Consider the following 22,970-nt stretch of genomic DNA (forward strand, 5'->3'; position numbering starts at 1 on the left):
ATGTTCATCTTGCTCTCTGTGCTGTGTAATTCAGCATTGTCTCAGAGCCCAGAGTCATGGGTCTGTCAACATCTGTGAAACCATGAGGTTATATTACTAGCTTCGAGTTTCTAACAGTCCTTGACAAAGCTCTGACCTCCTAGACTAAATGCATCTTGCGAAACAATTCAACCTTTCTGGGACTGGGAGAGCCCGACCTATGAGGAAAGATAAAAAAAGAAGAGGGATTATACACAGAAATCTCAAGGTCCAAATCAGGAGCAGAAGGAGGGGGAGCACGAGCAAGGAACTCAGGACCGCGAGGGGTGCACCCACACACTGAGACAATGGGGATGTTCTTTCAGGAATTCAGCAAGGCCAGCTGGCCTGAGTCTGAAAAAGTATGGGATAAAACCGGACTTGCTGAACATAGCGGACAATGAGGACTACTGAGAACTCAAGAACAATGGCAATGGGTTTTTGATCCTACTGCACGCGCTGGCTTTGGGGGGGCCTAGGCAGTTTGGATGCTCAACTTACTAAACCTGGATGGAGGTGGGCGGTCCTTGGACTTCCCACAGGTCAGGGAACCCTGATGGCTCTTCAAGCTGATGAGGGAGAGGGACTTGATCGAGGGAGAGGGAGGGAAATGGGAGGCAGTGGCGGGGAGGAGGCAAAAATCCTCAATAAATAAATAAATTTAAAAATAAAAAAATAAATAAAAAGAAGAGGGAGAAACAGCACATTTTTATTGAGTGTTCTTTGTCTGCAGAGATGTGCTGGACACACACTCTCTCATTTAGTTCTCACGACAGCCCTAGGAGAATACATTACTCTATTTTTTTTTCAAAAATAGGAGTCCTAGTACCTATAGGTGAAGTGACATTCTGAGGTCACACACAGTGTTCAGAATTTAAGGAAAGCCCATGTGTTGGGAGTTTTCCTGGAACCTCAACCCTTTCCAGATACTGAGAAGGTGGACTATCTAAGATTGATGTCTTGATAAGCTACCAAGCTTGAAATAAATTCTCCTATGACTCGATTCTCTCTTTCATGAGTCTTTATGGCTCTCTTCTTGGCTATATTTCTGGTTCCCAGCTCATCAGGAAGTTTCTGTTTTCTTAAAATCCTGTCTACTCTTGCTGCCTTCTCCTTTCCATCTTCTTAACCTCCAGTGTCATTCCAATTGCTTAGCTTTGGCCTTCTTGGTCCTGCCTACCACCCAGGGTTGTTTTTGTTTGTTTGTTTCCTATGTGAAAGAGAGAAGATAGAATGCATTCTGAGATGCTGCCCCAGAAGGAAGAGGTTTTAAAGTTGTTAAGAATTTTGTTTAGTGTTCAGAAATGACTAGAGTGATTAGCTTAGACTCACCATCTGCTGCCCAGGAATTTCCCTCCCCTGAATCCTCTTGCCTGCTCTACCTGATGCTACTATCCCTAGGGACTTCATACCTGTGCCATGTTGTATAAAACTGTGCTTCCAGAAATTATAGAAAAGCATTTCCCTAGTCCAACTACTCAACCTAAATGCAGTATAAAGCTGACATTGCCTTGTGGGAAATGAGGCAAGGAATGACCTCTTTTCCGTGTAGTACCTGTTTGCTTTCTAATTAAGGGGGTCTGTAGCACTTCAATTATTTTCTTTGCACTCCTGGAACAACCTTGCTTTTCAACTTCAATTTATATCAACAAAATGCTGCCCTCCTAATTAATCCAATTAAGCATCTAACCATTGGTAGAATTTTCACTGGGTTTTAAAACATCTAAAGATGCTAGCCCTATAACTATTCCCTCTATTGCTATGCCATTCCATCTAGCTCCGAGCAATTAGAACTCAATGTAACGACACGTCATCTCTAGCCTTCTAATTGTCTTCCCATTAGGTTCCATCTGTACAAGCAGGCGTGAGCATGGGAAAGAGGAGCCCATTCCATCAAGATAAGGAGCTTTTCACCTTCGATTTCTGAAGCAACATCTGTATACTCACAGTAAGAATGGACCCATTACGAATAGCTGGCACAGACTAGTGGGATTTTTTCTTCCATTTTCTATAGAAGCAAATTTTGAAATACAAAGAATGATGGAATGCAGGCCACACTGGTTGGAGTTCATAGCCAAGTTGGAGAAAGAAACAGTAACCAATGAAAAAGAAATCACACATCACAACAGTAGGTAACAGATGTGTCAGACACATTATGAACTGGCAGCAGACGTCATTCTCTGGCTCTTACAAGTATCACATCATCCTCTCTTCTGAGATGTTCCCCAAACCTTAGATGTAGGGGATAGGCTATAGACGTATTGACTGGGGCTGGGCATCCCACAGTCATGGGTTCCATGGGTTTTGACCAATGTAGTTTTCTGTAATGGTCAGGGAAGTTTCACCCATGAACCTTCAACAGGATGATTGTCAAAAGAAGACCAGATAATGACAACACCAAGTGACATGTCAGCATAGATGGGGGAAGTTTTATGGGGGTTCATGCCTAGATGAAGAGCTATGGGCAATTAATGAGTGCTCCAAGAGGGGAGGACTCAGTCTTCTCCAGGAATATGCTCCCTAGATGGCGATCCCATATCATGTAGTTAGTTCTAAAAGCATATGCATACAAGCAACTGTACTCAGATGGTTGCAGATATGAATGTGTAATAATAATAATAAATTTTGCAAGATACATTTGAGCAGCACAACCATAAAATAGTAGCCTGGGTCTCCTAGTTGCGGAGATGAGGACGTGTGGCACTATCCTCAAATCCCAAGCCTACTTCACTCCTGCATAGTCTCCTTCAGCATGCTTGTTACAGGTTCTTTTTCCTCTTCTCATGACTAATGCCATAACTTTATTTCAAGTCTTTATCCATCTGTATTTAAATTTTAAAAATTCTTCACTTGTCCCTTGCCCGAGGCCACTTCCTACTGTGACTGGACTCCCAAGAGCACATATTGAAACTCTGGAAGCACTGCTTTGATCTCTTCTTTCTCGGAGCACAAACCTTTCAGGATACTCATTTCTGATTAATGAAAATCTGATCAGTGACTTGAAAGTAGAATACAGTTTGAAGTTGCTGTGATTACTGTTGACTGTCATCTCAACAGAATCTGGGATCACCTAGGAGACAAGCCTCCAGGTACATCCATGAGGGGTTATTTAGATTTGCTCTGCCTATAGGTATGCTTGTGAGGGGTTATCTTGATCTGGTTAATTGAAGTGGAAAGACTCACTCTAAGGGATATGACACCTTCCCTTGGGCTCGGGTACTGGAATCCATAAAAGAAGAAGAAAGCAGCTGAGTGCTCACATCCAGCCTACTGCTTCTTGACTTCAGATACAATATCATCAGCTGTTTCAAGATCCTGCTACTTTGACTTCCCAGCCAGGTGGACTGCACCTTTGGACCAGTTCTTTTACTCATTAAGTTGCTCTTGATTATTTTATCACAGCAACAAAAATGTAATGAAGAGGAAGATGATGTGGGTGCCATCCCAGGATGGGAAAATTTAAGTCCAAGGAAGACTTAGTGTTTGGAATGTAGGAGAGGAGAGAAGTTGGTATTCCTGAGAACTATGGAGTGGGCCTGGAAGACTGGGAGGACGGGGAAAAGCAAATGTGGAGGAAGGGCAGGTGGGCAGAACAGGATGTTGTCGGGGTTGGGGGACATGTAAGGCTTTCTCAATAGACGTACTGCTGCACATGCACTTCATGGAACAAGGAAGTGCCCAGTGGGCATCTGTCGGACACATGAGTGAACAAATGAATGAGCAAGCCATTATTTCCGTTACACTTATCATTTCATATTCATATGCTGACACCTGGGCTCTGGACCTCAGCAGCCGCAACAGGTTAGGTCCTTTGTCCCTACTATAGCAATGATAGAGGAGGAGGGATAGCATAAAATAAAGGAAAGACACTTAGTAGATGTGGTCACGCTGAGAAGTGTAACAAATGAAGGATTACAGTGACCACAAGCCCATTTTCAGGACATTCACATGAGCTTTGGTCTTAGATGGAAAAAGGTTTGGGACAGGGACACAAGGTGCGCACTATGGATTAAGAAGTTTTGGTCTAGGTGAGGTTTTGTTGATCATCTTCTCAGTGCAGGTCCTGCAAGGTGATCCCCAGAAGTGCTTACTGTTTACGGGGACAAAGTGATTCTTACGAAATGGTCTCTTCCGCCAGAAGGCTGTCTTGCCCTCACGGATGATTGCCCTAATTTGATGTGGGAGGCATGTTCTGTCCAGCAAAGTCCTACTTTCTGGGAATTTAAGGAAAAGGTTAAGGACAATGACTTAAGTCTTTACCCTCAGAAGACTGACAAGGCTTACTTCCTACTACTTTTTGTTACCTGTTGACCAAAAGCAAGAAGTCAATGCTTTAAAACAAAAACCAAACACACACACACACACACACACACACACACACACACACACACACACACACACACCTGCCTCTGAGTGTCTAGGTGGTAGCACTGAGACTAACTGATGTATATCATTTTCCTGATGTGTAAGCAAAGAGTCAAGGCAATTGCACCATTTTCCCAGCCTCCCACGGGCAATGAGTGGCAGCTCCAGAATGTGCAGGTGGGTCAGCATGATTTAGAAATCCATCCATCATACCATCTTCTAAACATCCAATGGTGCCATCCATACTGAAGTACACCTATGAGTATCGGGGCCAGTGGAAGCATGAGACCCAGTTCAACAGTGCTGCCCACTACAGCCTGAGGGGTCATTTAAGAGACTTCTTCCTCGAGTGAAGCTGGAGAGAGTGGCATCTTCTCAGGCAGTGCCAGGCTCAACCCTAAGACACAATGGAGAAGGTTGGAGTGAACAGATTTGGGCATATAAGGCAACTGGTTTCCAGGATTTCTTTCATACCTGGCAAAGTGGGTATTGTTGACAGCGACATAACTACATGGTCTGCCTGTTTCAGTGTGACGCTACCCATGGCAAGTTCAACAGCACAGTCAAGACTGGGAATGGGGAGCTTGTTATCAATGAGAAGGCCATCACCATCTTCCAGGAGCAAGATCCCACAAACATCAAATGTGGTGATGATGGTACTGAGTATGTGGTGGAGTCTATTGGTGTCTTCACCACCATGGAGAAGGCTGGGACTCATTTCAAGGATGGGGTCAAAAGGGTCATCATCTCTGCCCCTTCTGCTGATGCTCCCATGTTTGTGATGGATGTGGACCATGAGAAGCATGACAACTCATTCAAAATTGTGAGCAATTCTTCCTGCACCACAAACTGCTTAGCCTCCACCCCCCCAGCCAAGTCATCCATGACAACTTTGGTATTGTGGAAGAACTCATGACCACAATCCATGCCTTCACTGCCACCCAGAAGAGTGTGGATGGTCCCTCTGAGAAGCTATGGCACGATGGCTGTGGGACTGCCCAGAACATCATCCCCGCATCCACTGGTGCTTCCAAGGCTGTGGATGAGGTCACCCGGAGCTGAACTGGAAGCTCACTGACTTGGCCTTCTGTGTTCCTATCCCCAGTGTGTTCACCATGGATGTGACATGCTACCTGGAGAAAGCTACCTACCAAGTATGATGAAGGTGGTGAAGCAGGCATTGCAGGCCCACTGAAGGACATTCTGGGTTACACTGGGGACCAGGATTCCTCCTGCACCTCTTATAGTGACTCCCACTCTTCTGCCTTTGATGCAGGGGCTGACATTGCTTTCAATGACAACTCTGTAAAGATCATTTCCCGGCATGACAATAAATTCAGCTGCAGCAACAGGGTGGTGGAGCTCAAGGCCTACATGGCCTCCAAAGAGCAAGAGGCCCTGAACTACGCACCCCAACAAGAGCATGAGATCATTGAGAGACCATCAACTGCTGACGAGTCCCTGAGGAGCTGGAGTCCCAACTCAGACTCCAACACTGAACATCCCTCCTCATAGTTTCCATCCCAGACCTCCAGACGAAGGGGAGGGAATGAAGGATTGCTACTCTTTTGAATACCATCAATAAAGTTCACTGCACCCACCAAGAAAAATACAAGTTTTAGTGTTTGAGATAAAAGACTAATATTTAGTATTTTTATCAGTGGAAATCACGTTTCTGACCGAGCAAACTCCTACACTATGTGGCCAGCCCCAAGAGAAGGTTTTAACAAATCTAAGCACAAGCATTACATAAAAGGCAGCATTCAGCTCAGAAGCGAGTCACCTTTGAATGACTTAACATAACTGTATGGATAGTTTTGGTGGCTTCTGTAGCTTCCATTGTTCAAAGGGGTTCTCAGGACCATCTTGTTCCTTAGTAAGTGAGATCATAGCGTGGGTTCTACAGAGCCTTAGACCAGACAACAGGCTGATAAGAGGAAAACACAAAGGTTCAAAGGGGCAAAGGAATCCTCGCAGGATGTAAGCTGCAATGAAATGAAGGCAAGCTTTGACTGTAAATATGGTTTGAAATTTGTTTGTGAGTCTTAGAAAATCACAGGCTTACAGCTGGGAAAGGGATAAAGATACTCACAAGTCATAAGAGCGATTGCTATGTTTAATTTTCTTATTTGAAATAGCTTTGTAACAGGCACCTTTCTTTTTTCAATATAAGGTACCTTCCCAGTGGATAGTGTTCACTCTATCAAAATTCTCAACTTTCAGATGAGATTTCAAGCAGGCTCCAGGGTAAGGGATTCCTTTGTCTTCCTATGCGTCCCCCCTTAATTCTCCATCCTGTCTTGTGGGTAAATTACAAGGGTCAGAGAAACAGCTGAGGGACTTCACTGTGTGAGGTGATTGCTCGCAATCAGAGCTATAGCTGTGAGTGAGAAGCAGAGGAATGTGGGAGTCAAAAAAAAAATAGATGTCTTTGATCTTCACCATGAAAAATGCCAACTTTTAGAGATGAGTGCAGAAAGAGAATGATTGCAGGGAAAGGAGAGGAAAACCAGGCAGGACTTTTGTCAGTGAATTGTTCAGTGATTGACAGACTCACTGAAGATGTAGGAAGCTCTCCATTCCTCACAGGAGGCAGTGAGGCAGTGCAGCGAGGGGGAGGAGAGATCTCGGAGCACAGCTTATGGTGTCCCGACCAGAGCCAGCCTGCTCTCACCCTGGACACTAAAGGAGGAGAAGAGAGCACAGCACCTCTCCTTCCCTTTTGTGAAGGCCAAGGCTGACTGTCCTATAACCAAAGGCAGATAAAGGGGAAAGACAGAAGGTCTGTACAACGAAGTTTTACATAATACAGGAGCCTCGGAAGTGAGGAGCTGGAGACTAGGGAAAAGTGTGTCTTTATGTCATCTGAATGGAGGAAGATGATGTTGTAGAGAAAAGGATGGCTCAGCTAGTATAGACTCTGACCATCAAGTCTGATGACCAGAGCTCAATCTTAGGAACCAAACCTATATGGTGGAAGAAGACACTGATCCCTACACCCTGTCCTCTGACCACCACACACATGCTGTGGCTTTCATGTGCTCAAACACACACACACACACACACACACACACACACACACACACACACACACCACACCTTCAAATATTTTATCTTTGAAAACAAAACCTGTGTTCAACGAATGCTAGCTGTCTTCCCCTCTCCTCCAAGGCCCATCTACTTTCCGTCTTATGAATTTGACTAGTCTAAGTGCTTGAACTCCGATGACATTTACAATTTGCTGGTTGTTTATTCCACTCTCCATGCTTCAAGCTTGCCTTCTTTTGTAAGGTCAATGTGTGTGGTACCACATTTCATTAATCCATACATCTCTTGATGGGTTTAGCTTGTGTTTGCCTCATAGCTATTGTGAATAATACTTCTTTGAACATCGATCCACTCTTAATTTTGCTTTCAAATATTCTGGATATAGATCCCCAAATGAAATTTGTAGGGAGGTCACATGACAATTCTATTTTCATTTTCTCCCAAATCTCACCATACTATTCTACATAGAAACAAGACTTCTTTGCATGATGACCTGTAGAAATAGGAGTCCAAATGGACACCCAAGAGCCAGCTCCACCATCTCAGCCATCATCCTATGAACGCAAATGGAAGGCTTCGCTTGTCCATCAATGCCCTTGACCAGTACCTAAAATTGTTTCTTGGATCAATTTTAGTCTGGTAAATATACTGTTTGTGTTTTTTCCCTTTTATGTGTATATGTGTGTGTGTGTGTGTGTGTGTGTGTGTGTGTGTGTGTGCATGTGTGTTTAATGAAGGAGTGAGGTCATGCACACCACAGCTGGCATGTGGAGGTCAGAGGACAACTTGGCAGCTCCAGTTCTTTCCTCTCATCTTTATGTGGGTCCCAGTATTGAACTCAGGTCTCCAGGCTTGCACAGCAAGCCCTCACTCTGCTGGGCATTCTCACTAGCTCCTCTTTTCTTGTTTAATCTTATTCTCCCCCTCTCAATTATGATTTTTCTTTCCTCTGCTCTTCTCCTTGTTTTCTCTTCTTACCTCCTTCAGTATAGATTTTGTAAAAATCCTACTTTTTAAGCTTTATCTCAGATACAAGTCATAAATGCTGGATGCAAATTTAGAGAAAAAAATTACAGCAAAAAAGAAAATAAGTGAACTCATCCAAGCAAATATTGAGGCTGCCTACCCAGGTTCAGGGCCATTGGGCTTCAGATATGTTTTGAGTTAGGTCATGTCAACCATGACTGCAAGCTCAAAGCATTTAAAGCAACTCTGGAACAAAGCGTCTTTGGTTTCCTCCGAAGGAGTTCTCAAAGTGTAGTTAAGAGCAGAGCTCTAGAATGTGAAAACACAAGGGGAAAGTGTGGCAAGCAGGTCATCTTCCTGGTCCCTGGAACCGAGGCCTTCAGACTATTCAAGGCTTGTTTCTCTTAGCAAAGTTGCTTGGAGCATCAGTCCTTTTCCACCCTTCTGCCTTATGTGGGTAAGGCTACTCAGCTGGAAGTGAGCTATGCAGATACAGCATTTGTCCAGAGTCCATTGACTCAGGCTGGATTTGCTCTTCTTCCACACACGATGCATAGCATTGTGGTGGCCAACTTCCTAAGAGAACAGAACGGAATATAAGGTTTCAGGGCATGAAGATTTTTCTGAGGAGCAAAAGATGCCATTGCTTTTACACCGAGTAGATAGAGAACATACAAAAGACTATTTCACAAACCACAAAAAGAAACCTGCCTGAAACAGGGTATGGCTGAATTATTCAATAAGGAAATAAGCTGACTCTCATCCACAACCCTGAAGGCATCCCCAGAGGGAGGCACAGCATCCACACTGGGGTTTCCCATTCTCCTGACCTCCAGGTAGTTATACTTCTAACACCTGGGCCACAAAGTAGTAAAAATGAGCCACTGTGGAAAAGTCTCTTCTGCAAAAGCCACTGTGTCTTCTTCGGTCACTATGCCAGTTAAGTATCAGACCACATCACACTCTGTCAGCATATTTCATTACTGTAATAATGCAACTTTATAATTAAGAGCTTATATATTCATTATTATTCTAAGCAAGACAGGCTCTTTGTCAACCAAGAGCTGCTGCTGCTGCTGCTGCTGCTGCTGCTGCTGCTGCTGCTGCTGCTGCTGCTGGCAATGAGGATGATGGCGATGGTGGTAATGGTGATGATGTGAAGAGCATCATAGACCCGTTGGGAAGACAAAAACAGACCCACAACTTACAGTGTCCTGTTTTCTAAATGTTAAATAGGACTCCTGCTGTTACAGTCACCACCATCCCCTTTGCTTATACCACTGCCTTAGACGGTCTACAGTCCCTGGATTCTTATACCACTGCCATAGATGGTCTACAGTCCCTGCTAAAGCTGTGTGCAGGGTCCAAAGCTGTACCTTATCATTTGTCATCTGTATAGTTTTGGGAGTCATTTTCCTCAGTCTTCCTACTTGGGAAGTAAAGATAATGCTATAAACTATCATCTCTCTATATATTTTCTACCTCTCTTCTACCTGCTATCTACTTATCTGTCTACATATCTATCTTCTATCTACCTAACAATCTTTTATGTCTATCATTGATTCATCTATTTGTATGCTATTCTATTACCATCTACCTACCTACTATCTATTTATCATCTATCTATCTATCTATCTATCTATCTATCTATCTATCTATCTATCATCTATCTATCTACCTATCATCTTCTAAAAAACAAGAACAACCTATGTTCCTCTTTTTGGGTCTGGCTTACCTCACTCAGGATAGTGTTTTCTATTTCCATCCATTTGCATGCAAAATTCAAGAAGTCATTGTTTTTTACTGCTGAGTAGTACTCTAATGTGTATATATTCCATACTTTCTTCATCCATTCTTCCATCAAAGGTCATCTAGGTTGTTTCCAGGTTCTGGCTATTACAAACAATGCTGCTATGAACATAGTTAAGCATATACTTTTGTTGTATGATAGGGCATCTCTTGGGTACATTCAGGGGTAGGTTGATCCCGAATTTCCTGAGAAACAGCCACACCGATTTCCAAAGTGGTTGCACAAGTTTGCCTTCCCACCAGCAATGAATGCGTGTACCCCTTTCTCCACACCCTCTCCAGCAAAGGCTATCATTGGTGTTTTTTATTTTAGCCATTCTGACAGGTGTGAGATGGTATCTTAAAGTTGTCTTGATTTGCATTTCCCTGATCGCTAAGGAAGTTGAGCATGACCTTAAGTGTCTTTTGGCCATTTGAACTTCTTCTGTTGAGAATTCTCTGTTCAGCTCAGTGCCCCATTTTATAATTGGGTTGATTAGCCTTTTACAGTCTAGTTTCTTGAGTTCTTTATATATTTTGGAGATCAGACCTTTGTCAGTTGCGGGGTTGGTGAGGATCTTCTCCCAGTCAGTGGGTTGCCTTTTTGTCTTAGTGACAGTGTCCTTTGCTTTACAGAAGCTTCTCAGTCTCAGGAGGTCGCATTTATTTGGAACATGGGATGTACTCACTCATATTTGGTTTCTAGCCATAAATAAAGGACATTAAGCCTATAATTCGTGATCCTAGAGAAGCTAAATAAGAAGGTGAACTTAAAGAAAAACATATAGGCATCTTCCTGAATAATAACCTTCATCAGGCGATGAAAGGAGACAGAGACAGAGACAGAGACCCACATTGGAGCACCGGACAGAAATCTCAAGGTCCAAATTAGGAGCAGAAGGAGAGAGAGCACAAGCAAGGAACTCAGGACCACGAGGGGTGCACCCACACACTGAGACAATAGGGATGTTCATCGGGAACCCAGCTGGCCTGGATCTGAAAAAGCATGGGATAAAACCGGACTTGCTGAACATAGCAGACAATGAGGACTACTGAGAACTCAAGAACAATGGCAATGGGTTTTTCATCCTACTGCACATACTGGCTTTGTGGGAGCCTAGGCAGTTTGGATGCTCACCTTACTAGACCTGGATGGAGGTGGGTGGTCCTTGGACTTCCCACAGGGCAGGGAACCCTGATTGCTCTTTGGGCTGACGAGGGAGGGGGACTTGATTGGGGGAGGGAGTGGGAAATGGGAGGCGGTGGTGGGGAGGAGGCAGCAGGGAGGAGGCAGAAATCTTTAATAATAATAAATAAATAAATTAAAAAAATAAAAATAAAAAACAAGAACAAGAGAGGAGTAAACCTTTAAGCAACACTAACTTTAATTCTTCTTTTTATATTTTTTTGTATATGTGTGTGTGTATTTGAATGTGCACATGCCACAGAACAACTCTTGTAGAGATGGATCTTTTCCTTCTACCATGTGGATTCTGGGAATCAAGCGCAGGTTATCAAGCTAAGCAGTAAGCACCCTTGCCTGCTGAAACATCTCACCAGCCCTTTTAGTTTTTAGTTAGCAAGTGCTATTTACACATCTTTATGGAATGTTCTGTGATGTCCTAAGAAATGCATACACCGTCATAATCAAATCAAGATATCTAGCTGATCCATCACAGCAGACATCATAATAACACAATTGCTTGTTTGGGCCTCTGTTTAAGTCTCTAAAAACAGTTCTCCAAGTATGCTGGGAGACCCTAGGTGACCTCTTTTTCAGGTAGCTTATGGGGACCAGAACTACTTCTATCAACACCCTGAAGGGTTGTGTCACTTTTTCTCTATGACAGATTCATGAGTGTGGTGTCACTACAGAGAGCACACAGTCTCACTCTGGCTTCTTCTAAAAGATTTGTAAAAATGTGGACTAATGCTCCTCCCTAGTGTTTTGTAAAATGCAATGGTTTTTTTATGGAAATGTGCCTGTAGGCTGGATGTGGTGGTGTATATCAGTAATTCCAGCACCTGGGAGCTAGTCACAGGAGGTTATATAGCAAATTGAAAGCCAACCTGTGCTATGGTGAAGCCCTGACTCAGCTACCCTGCTTGTGTGTGCATTCTACACGTTTATGGAGTGTATTGGCACTATTTTTACACAAGTACTTCATTTTCATCTCTAATGTGGAAAATACAACAGAGATAATCCACAGACGTTCACTGGAAACTCAGAGTAAGTATGGGTACTGTGGTAGTAAAGTTCAGGAAACAACTGCCTCAGTCCACTAAGATCAGAACTGTTGTCATCCTCAAAGTTATCAATCATCTGGAAATGCAAATATGGACAGTTCCAAGTTTCCAGCCAAAGCTTTTGTGACAGACCCAGTGGTCATCGTAATACTCCCCACCCCAAGAGCCTTGGTACATTGATATAGGAGTGGGGCCAGTGGTCAGAGGTCCCTTTAAAAGTCTGTCACTGTTGGAGGGCCCTAGATCAAAAGGTCTTAGAAAAACATCCCTCTTAACATGGTTTTCAAGGCTAACAGACATTTCCCTAAGAGACTCATCATTAAAGTACGGAATTCACACAATGCTCTTTGGTGACCAAGACAAAAGACCTGGGGTTAAAACACTCAAGTTCTTGTTTTAAAGCCCAAACCAATTCCCATCCCAGGTTTTTGGCCTTCAATGTCAAGCAAGAATTAGCGCTTGTTTAATAGGCACTTGAAATATGTTTTCAGAAGTTCAAAACCCATCCCCAGGGCAACTAGATCAAGTTTTTCCAAGCCGTGTCCTCTCATCGCAGGGAGGACTCATTCTCAAGGAAATACTTAGAGCTGTAAGGACATACGTAAAGGAAGGAAAACAAACAGGCAATGTTTTGCAAAAGCAAGCATTTGATATTTGGGCATATCATTGGAACAAATCGCCTTTAAGCAGGCAACATTCTGACTGTGGTTCTCACCATTACCTTGGTGTAACATTGACACCTGCCACGCTATTTAAGGCCTTTTGTCTTGTCTTGAAGACTTAGGGTTTTTTTCCACATACATACATTTATAAATTATACATGCATTTATAATGCATTTGATTGGGTTGGGTTGGGTTGAGCTCTTCGGTGGTAATTTGGAACTTGGCTTCTGGGGCAATGGCACAGGTTTGCATGCATTATGCAGAATTTTCTACTAAATGCAATGGGATTCTTGTAAATGAATTAGTTTATTTCAATCCATGCTTGTTTGACATAAATGTCACATTTATGCTGAATAACGCTATCATTCTTCTGTTTCTGCTCCAGTGATGCTGATCTTTGAGATGTTACCCCAGACAGGCTCTGACAACGGAGTGCCAAGTGGCCATCTTGAAATAAAAAAAAAAAAACCTTTGCTTTAGCGTCCTGCTTCCAAATCTTTAGGAAGATGGAGTTCAATGGCTTGAATACTGAACTATTTTCATCAATACTGAGATGTCATAGTATGGCAGAAAAATAAAACAAAACAGAAATAACACAATCCTATTCCATTATTTTCACTGCATTTAATAATTTCAACCAGATGATATCTGACCACTTTGTGGATAGAACACAAAATACCAAGCAAAAAGAAATTACCCATTTTTCCTATTGAAATAATGTGGAGGGAAGACCCAGCCTAGGGAAATAAACAGGAGATGCATAGGACAAGGTCACAAAGAAAGAATTTTCTAGTCTCTCTTCTTTGTGGGTCTGGGCAGGAATGGCTGTCTTCAGCAGCAGGTACTAAACCACTTTTCCTCACATCGCGAGGCTGCTGCTGTTGGAGCTCCATCAGGACAGCACTCTGACTCTGGAAGGGAGGCATTCAAGGTGGAAGATCCAGTCATGAAGGACTTCTCGGTTAGACTCCATGCTCCCTGCTCCCCAGGCTGGGACTCGTTCAGAGTGGACTCTCCATCCAATGGGCATGCTCAAACATTCTTTGTAGATCACAGCCTGATTCCAAGACCTGAAAATTCAGACTGTGTATTCCTACAACTCCCATAATCCACCGCTTCTGCGTTCTGGCTTATTTGTCCTAGAAAAGTACCTAATTTAGGGATTTCTTGAGATAAAGGTCCACACATGCCATTTTGGCCACCATGAGCACAGTCTTGTAAAATCTAGCCAGATTTGTGATTTCCCCTCTAAGTTGTTGTTGGATCCTTTTTTTTTTTTTTTTTTTTTTTTTGGATTTTTTTAAAAAGGGATTTTTTATAGCTTTTGGTTCCTGTCCTGGAACTAGCTCTTGTAGACCAGGCTGGCCTCGAACTCACAGAGATCCGCCTGCCTCTGCCTCCTGATTGCTGGGATTAAAGGCGTGCACCACCACCGCCAGGCAGTTGTTGGGTCATTTAAGGATCCTAAGAAACCTCTTTGTCTCTCTGTCTTTTCTAGAGTTTGCCTTTGTATTTATCTTTCTCCAATCATATTTCCAACATTCAACCAGAAGTTCAAGGTTAACCATATTCTGGCAAATTCAGGGAAAAGGTAAAGTCATACCCTAGTCCCAGGCCCTACTGTCCTAATTGATCACTTAGCCAAATGAATGACAACATGGACTTGGGTTTAATGAACTGTCTCAATATTTTAAAGTCGCATCACCTTGGATTTTGTTTGTAAGGTATGAAAACAGAAATCTCAAAGAAGCTTTTAATATAAACAGTGCTGGTAAATTTTCAGTAGAATGACCATGTTCAGTTCATCCTCCTTGAAGACACTGAGAGATTGGCATTTTACACATTGGAGCAGCTTGAGGCAGCAAATGCGATCGCCAACATGCATATGTGGAGTGCCCATTTCAGAAAATGAGAATTCAGAGAAAGATATAGCATAAAGAACTCATAGCCTAGGAGGAGTCAAAAATATAAGCATAATTTCCTATTGGCATGCGGCACACTTCCTACATGCAGAGCGCTTAATGGATACAGAGGGCAATGATGTTTTTCTTAGGATTGCCATTGGCAAGCGCTTAGTATACATATATGTAATAATATGCATGTTGTTTATATATACTTCATGTTGAGTACTCTGGAGAGAGAGCCTATAAATCCTGGGAGCTGCCTTGTTATTTTTTAATTCCGTTTCCAAGGCTGCAGGATTTATCTTCAGCAAAGCTCCAGTTTAGCACCTGTTGCGCGATATTAGAGGCAATCATCTGTGTTGCGAGTGGAGAATATGTTAGGGAGGCTGGACCCGAACGGATCCAGGTTTAGCTCTCTTTCTCCTTCTGTTTTAGCAGACAAATAATCTGTTGCAACTTTGCCGCTTCTCTTCCATGGCTTGGCTCTGTTCCCACGCACCATTTTGTTCTAGGGGATGCCTAAACTGATTCTTCAGTGTTAGCCAAAACAAATGAGGAGCTTGGCTCTCGGTCTGGTCCCAGCAGCTGCTGTGATTGGAGTTCTCTGCACCTAAGACAGTGGGGCAGCTTTCCCCTTGACAGATGAACACATTTTCATAACTAGGGAAACAGGAAGCATGGCATTCTGGGCGAGAGAGGGAAAAGGGGGGTAGGCAGATTTGGGAAGTGGCTTTGTTCTTTCTTCTATCAGTTATGGTTATTGTTCATCTGAAATGTCCGAGGGGAGACTGCTGAGTCCAAGGGAGATACCTATATTTCAAGCTCACCACCCCTTCAGACTGTGTGTGAGTGCAGCTGCCTCAGTCAGAATGATCCTCTGCAGACATGTCCTAGGAGACAGTTTCTCTCCATGCAAGCAGCAAAGGTCACAGAGAGGCCAGGAAGTCTAGCAAAGCCATCACACAAAAGAAAGGCAAAGAAACATAGAAACACGTGGTGGTTTCCTTTTTTTTAACGGCCATACATGAAAGCTAACCTGGAAAGTGGTTGTTCCAAGGTCCCCAGAGACATTCATGCTGGTTTGAGTGTTGCAACCAGCTCAACAACAGGGAGTGGGGACATAGGTTCTCCAGAGAACAAGATGGAACTCCAGTGAGCCACCTCACGGCAAATTCTTCTTCCTCACTGTTTACAATCATCTTTAATCAAAATGGCAGTTTGGAAGGCACCCTTTATCCCCAGGTCTAGACAAATGTGGGTGCTGGTCACCATTGTGGGCAAGTCAAGAGCAGGAGAAATGAGTGAAAAAGAGAGACAGAGGAAAACCATAAGAAAACACATATTCCTAAAATGTAGAGTTGCAAAAGAAGCGACCTAGTTAAATGTCAGTATTGAGGGGTGTCTTCAAGGATGGGAAGGTCCAGAAACAAAGAAAGATTTTTAATACAGTTCTTAGAAACTTCAAAGGGTTTTGGAATTTGAAGGACTCCTTTACCTATGACCCTGCCCTTTGTATTCTATGTCTATTTTCAATAGTAACAACCCCCAGATCTCTTCCTTCTTGGCCTATACAGTATCTCGGACACCTCCAACCAAGATCCCGCCCAGGGTGCTAACAGTTAAGGAGAATTGGTACACAGAATGGGCACTGTGCCTTTGCTAATGGGCCAAGGAGTGAGGAGAGGACTGAGCCCCGCCCTGTTAGGCATTCACTGAAGGTATATGCCATACCATGCATTGCTTATCCTTACCTATGTCTCCATTATGCTAACTAGTGGTTCCTGGAGGACTTACTGGGACCATATGTCTTTTGCATCCTCTCCCTTCATAGGCACAAGGCTTACTCTCTAGACTCAGCTTGCTTATTTACAACATCTTTACTTTCCTTCCCATCTAGTATTTCTTATTCACACAAGCTTTGGGTGAAGTCTTTCTGTGGTTGTGCTGGTGGTAGGAGAAAAAGGGACAGGATTTGGTCAAGGTGCTATACTAACAGAGGTCCAGCTTCACTAGTCCTAATGAACTGTATACTAAGATTTCAATCCCATCTTGCTTATTAAAAATGCTACATCTGGTATATTTTTATTGTTATTAGTTTAATAACTTTTCCCTTTGTGTTATCTTTAAATTCTGCCTCTCTTTATTCTATGCCAGTGATTTTCTTCCCACATACAACCAAGAATATTTTATAAGTAAAGCATCATATATCAAGTTATTTCCAAAGAGAGGAAGAATAGTATATACTTAATCTCTGATTTCTGATTTTCTCGAGTGATATGAAATGTTAGTATTTACCTTAAATACCAGTTAGACAATTAATTTCACCCACCAAAATGTCTGGCACATAGGAGGGCCTTTAGCAAACATTAGCTCTTGTCATTGCTTGCAATGGGCATGCCATGTCTATGAAATCATACAGAGAAAACAAAGTAGCACTGGCCACAGCTCCTCAGCTGAGGATAGAGCCTCGTGAGCTCCTCCCTAGCTCATGCTGGGATGGTTGAGTCCTGGGTCCTGTGCAGGTTTGGCTGTGGGTTCATGAGTGCATCAGCTGTTCCATGTCCAGAAAATAGCATTGCATCAAAATTCTCGTCCTCGTTTTTCCCAGTCTTTCCTCCCCCTCTTCCTTGATGTTTCCTGAGTCTGCGATGTGGTGATTCAAATGGCCCACTTGAGGCTGAAGCTCCTTTCCTTGGCCATATCCAGTCTCCAGATGAGCCCAACAAAGACAGTCTTCCTTTGGGTAACAATATCCGTGAGTTCTAGCATCTCCCCCTGCTCCTTGTCTCAGAGTTTCCAGCGCTGCTTACATCCCCCATCTGTTCTTTCGGCACTCTGTTTGGAATCTTCTAGGCCTTGGCACTCCTGCATTTCAAGTCAGGAAGTGAAAAAGTTATTTTCTATTTCAAGTAGTTAATTCTTGGAATAAAAAGGCATGATGTTTAAAGATTACTTTCCTAGTTTCAGATTGCCTAAAATCTTCATGAGGATTTCAAAACCAGGAATTTAACTCTTTGTTTGCTATTAGCCAATGGAAAAGGGAGCATTTTAGTAAATTCACACTCCCCTTCCAGTGTGTGTGTGTGTTTTGAGGATTTAGACCCATGGCCTCCAGTACTCTAACACAGAGCTACATCCTTAGGTTGTACTAAGATCATGGTATTGATGAAATTACTCGAGAATGAGAAAGATGTCTTGTTTCTTTAAGGCATTTAGGAAACTTATAACTTGAATTGCACTGATCCAGAAAACAAGACATAATAACCCTACCTAAGACTGCCTATAAGAGAGTAGCAATAACCTTATTCTAACTCCAGGCATCAAATACAGACTCACTTAACTTGCAATTTAGTCATTGTTTCACACGTTGTTAGCCATAATATAGATAGAAGGGAACCCTGGTACACCCCACTTCTCTTAAAGGCAGAAATTTCCTAGTATACTTGGGGTTGAAGAAGGTAAATTATTTGCTAGCTCATCAGAAACTCTGAGGAGAAGGCCAAGAGTATACTCCCGGGGCAGCATGTAAGTCTGAAGTCCTGAGATGAATGAAGCCTTATGGCCAAGCCAAATAAAATCAAAGAAAAACATAGGAGGAAAAAAATGTTAATATACACTATGACACTCTAATCTCTACTTCTGTTTCTCTTCTTTGTCTATGTTGATTGCACAGTGTCTCCATGATCTGTTTTAGATACAACTGTTATCAGCCATAATGCTTCTGTTGATATTTCCAAAAGATTCATAGCCGCATTTTGGCAATAGCCTCTGTCAAGCATGTGGCACCTATGCCATAATATTCTTGGATAAATGGACAGAAAGAGTGACGTATTCAGATTTTATATTATTTGGCTGCTCTGTGTATATCTTGCTTAGTGTAAGAATACTTTTAGTTTATATATAATGTCAGGTCCTGGGCTTTCTGCCCTCAGAGGTTGGCCTTGTTCACTAAGGACTTTATCATCCTCTTTCAAAGGGGATTTTTCTGTTCTCAGAAAGGCCATTGTGCAGGTCCATGGATTTTTCTCCTTTAAACATGCTACGCCTCCAGCTTCTGTGACTTTGGGGTATCATAAGTAGCTTTACTTGTCAACTCAACACACACGGGAAAAGAAACTCTTCTTGGAGGAATAGCCTCCATCTGATTGGCCTATGGGCATGTTGGCAGCCAGTTTTCTTGATTCCGATTTGATGTGAGAGCGTCCAGCCCACTGTGGGCTTAAACAGATGGACCTGGGCTGTAGAGGAGAGGTGTCTGAGCATGAGCCTGGAAACACGCCAATTAGAAGCACTCCTCCATCGTCTCTGCTTCGGTTCCTGCCTCAAGGTTCCTTACCTTGGCTTTCCTCAACGATGGACTGCAGTCTACAAGCCAAATGGTCCTTTCCTCCCCCATGTTGTTTTTGGTAAACATGTTATCACAGGCCCTATTGAAATTTGACTTCTGGAACAATCCTACTTCTCCCATGGTATCTTAATTAGGGTTTCTATTGCTGCAACAAAACACTAGGGCCAGAAAGCAAGTTGGGGAGGACAGGGTTTATTAGGCTTACATTTCAGCATTGCTGTTCATCACTGAAGAAAGTCAGGAGAGAAAGTCAAAACAGAGCAAGATCCTGGAAGTAGGAGGTGATGCAGAGGCCATGGAGGAGAGCTGCTTACTGGCTTGTTTCTCCTGACTTTCTCAGCTCACCTTCTTATAGAACCCAGGACCAGTAGCCCAGGGATGGCACCACCCACCATGGGCTGGGCCCTCCCCCACTGATCACTAATTGAGAAAACGCCTTACAGCTGGGTCTCATAGAGGCATTTCCTCAGCTGAGGCTCCTTCCTCTGACGACTCTAACTTGTGTCAAGCTGACACACAAAGCCAGCCAGTGCCCAGGTCAGTAATGCATTGCCTTGCATAGTAACCACGGCACTTGTGGTCTTCTGGGTAAATGTCTCTGGTTTGTGCTGCCGTCCATCATCAAACACCATTTGGTTCTCTTTACCACCTCACTAGCATCTCTGTTTGAATTACATGAAGAGCAGCGGATTCCAAGGGTTGTCATTTCCGACGTGGCCCCACTCTGACATTGTGTGGGGTACAGTCCTGGAAGCACCGCATGGATGGCTGTTACCTTCTGGACTGTCTGCAGCTGTGCTTCCCTACAGGCAAATTGCCCACGCTGAGCCCATAAAGGTTTCATCAAGGAGTTGGGAGAGGCCCATGAGATTCTGCTCCTTCTTGAGAATTTATTGGTAGTTAACGGTTGCTAGGGTGGAGTCCCAAGCTCCCTCCTTCCGAAGATATATAGGCAGTTAACAATTACTGGAAGAAACTTCTTTTGTAACACAGTCACCTATAAGGTGCCCATTGTCCTGTAAGACCCCTCTCACCCCCACCCCCAAAAGGATTAAATAAACCTGTTGGTCCATTTAATGGTGGAATCATTTCCTAGCTTGTGTTGTTGACGTCCTGCTCTGGGTGAGTAGATGGTTTGTTTGCATAGCTCCAGGAGAGTTCACACAACAGACGTTTAAATTCATTCTGGAATAATAAAGACTATGTGAGGATCTTTAATAGAAAAATAAAAGCTTTAGAAAAGTAAAAGGTTGAGTGGGGCTTAGCCAAGAATAGAATAAATATAGAATTTTCATTAATTTGATACTGAACATTTTTGATGTTACAGAACAGAACAGTGTCTCTTCCGGAGTTGATACTCAAATACTTACTAATAAACTAGCAGAGATTTCTTACAGATCTAGAAAAACTCCCAGGATTCGTATGGGAAATATAAAAGACCTCAAATAGCTTAAAGTCCAAGGCTTTTAAAGAAAGGACTAAGCAGAAAGTCCAATGCTGGAGACAGCACTACAGAGCCACAAGAACAAAAGCTGCGTGGTGCCGGCATAAACAAATCCATGGAGGCCAATGGAATAGAGCAGAGGCCCCGGGAACACACTCACACAGTTCTATCCCCTCGGAGATACGAGGCTATCAGGTGTCTTCCACCCATGGCTTCTTATTCTCCCAATCGTTTGATTTCCCTAAGTGTTGCTGATGTGGGCTGTCTCTATGTCTATCACTTCCTCACATTCCTCTGCTTTATCTATATTGTGCTTTCAGAAGGAAAGACTGTTCTCACGTGAGGTCCAAGATCATCACTTCCAGAATTTAAAAAAAAAAAAAGTGCTCCAATCACGGACATTAATCTGCCATTCTAAAATGCTGCCCAGCGTTCTACGTGGCTGCAGCTGCTCAGAATTTTCTTTCTCTGATCATTTCAGATTCCCCAAGACTACCTGGGTGACATTTAAAGTGTGGAAGCCAGAACAGAACCCATATTACAGGAGGGAGTGGATCCAGCTAAGAGAGCATGCGATACATATGAATCCCATTTCATGTGTGTGTAGTGGGGCTTAGACTTTTAAGCTAATGACAGGTCTCTTGATTTAAGCATCACCTGGAAAAAACACTACATTCAGGCTTGGAGGATTAACAAACTTCCAGCTCTTCTAACACAGGACAAAAACCTCTTATCTTGAAACATCAGTGTATGATAGAATCAAAAATCAAGTCACTCCACACACACTCAGCCCCTGCTGCCTGTGGTGGGCAAGGGAGCTGACCCTCCCCAATACCAGCTACAGCACTCAGGAAAGTTAAGGCTGCACCTCTCCTGGGAAGCACAGTAAAGCTGACCCCATTGTCGAAGGTGTGGGAGAGCAGCCTCAATTCTGTGAACATGGGAGAGCTGTCTGGTTACTCACCTGTCATGTGGCAGTATGGGAGAGATGTCCCCTCCCCCCATCAATGCCTGAGGCAAGAGGAAGAGCTGACCCTAAGTTCCTAAGAGTCAGAAAGCTGTCTCTGTCCCTCTTCAGCTGCAACACTCCAGAGAGTGGCTCCTACACCTTGCCTGAGTAACACAATAGAGCTGGCCCTGAAGGTGTAGGTGTGTGAGAACCAACCCTGAGGATGTGAAAGACAGAGAACTGGCCCCATCTCTTGCTCATCACTTCATGTGTGAACTGGCCAGGGCAATGCTGGAGAGCTCACCCTGGTGGTGAAGACGGGAGAGCTGGTGGGCTGAACAACCCTGCAACTCCCCAGGCCCAGAACCAGGGTCATGTGTTGGCTCACCCCAACAATCACCCCATCTGTGATCTGCTGGAGCAAGGTCATGGTGGGAGTGGGGGAAGTCGATCCTCTGGACCCAGCGATGCAGGCTCTCCATGACAGAGGGCAACGACAGGATATGCAGGAGGAGTCCGATGAGGGCCCAGTGTCAATGGTGTAGCAGAGGCAAGAGGCCTCAAACCAAACCAAAGATTCATTGTGATGAACGCCTGCATGTAAAAATGTATGGATTAAGGGGCTTACTGTGTGACTTGCTGTGTCACACTGCAGCTTCCTACCCCCGAGATTTTTCTCTTAGATTTTACTTTGTTTTATTTTTTTGGGTGTGTGTATGTGTGTGTGTGTGGGGGGAAGACATGATGTGAAAGACACAGAGAATAAATTAAAAGTAAGTTAAAAAAGGAAGTATCAAGTCACCACTGGCTACCGACTACAATTCCACCACCTGGTAAAATCTCTGCTACTATTATGGCTACAAAATGTAACACATATAGTTCATAATGACAATATTTATCCTGTCATATGCCTGCGGTCCATTTCTTTCTGCAGCACTGGGTGCTGAGTTAGGAATCCCGTGAAAGTCAGGCAAGCGTTACTCCCCTCTACTGACCACCACAGCCCTTAACAGTTACTTCTCAGGAGCGGACTGGGGAAGGGACCTGCTATGTGCCCTCGCTGCCCCACTGCATCTTCAAATTTTTCCTCTAAATTCACGATATTAGCATTTCTTCGTGAATGAGGGAACCAGGTTCAGATAAAGACAAGGTGGCGCATGTTTTTACTAGCTGGCAGAGCAAGAATTAAGACTGAGCCCATCTAGCCCAAAGCCCACAGCTTTTCGATCG

General features: G+C 43.5%; 1 pseudogene; it reads left to right on the plus strand.

Annotated features, from left to right (window-relative positions):
• The first annotated feature begins 4,790 nt into the window (after positions 1-4,790).
• On the plus strand, positions 4,791-5,898 carry LOC113456064 (annotated as a pseudogene).
• The last annotated feature ends 17,072 nt before the right edge of the window (positions 5,899-22,970 follow it).

The sequence above is a fragment of the Microtus ochrogaster genome, chromosome 5, assembly GCF_000317375.1.
Source record: "Microtus ochrogaster isolate Prairie Vole_2 chromosome 5, MicOch1.0, whole genome shotgun sequence".
In the NCBI taxonomy this organism is placed as follows: Eukaryota; Metazoa; Chordata; class Mammalia; order Rodentia; family Cricetidae; genus Microtus; species Microtus ochrogaster.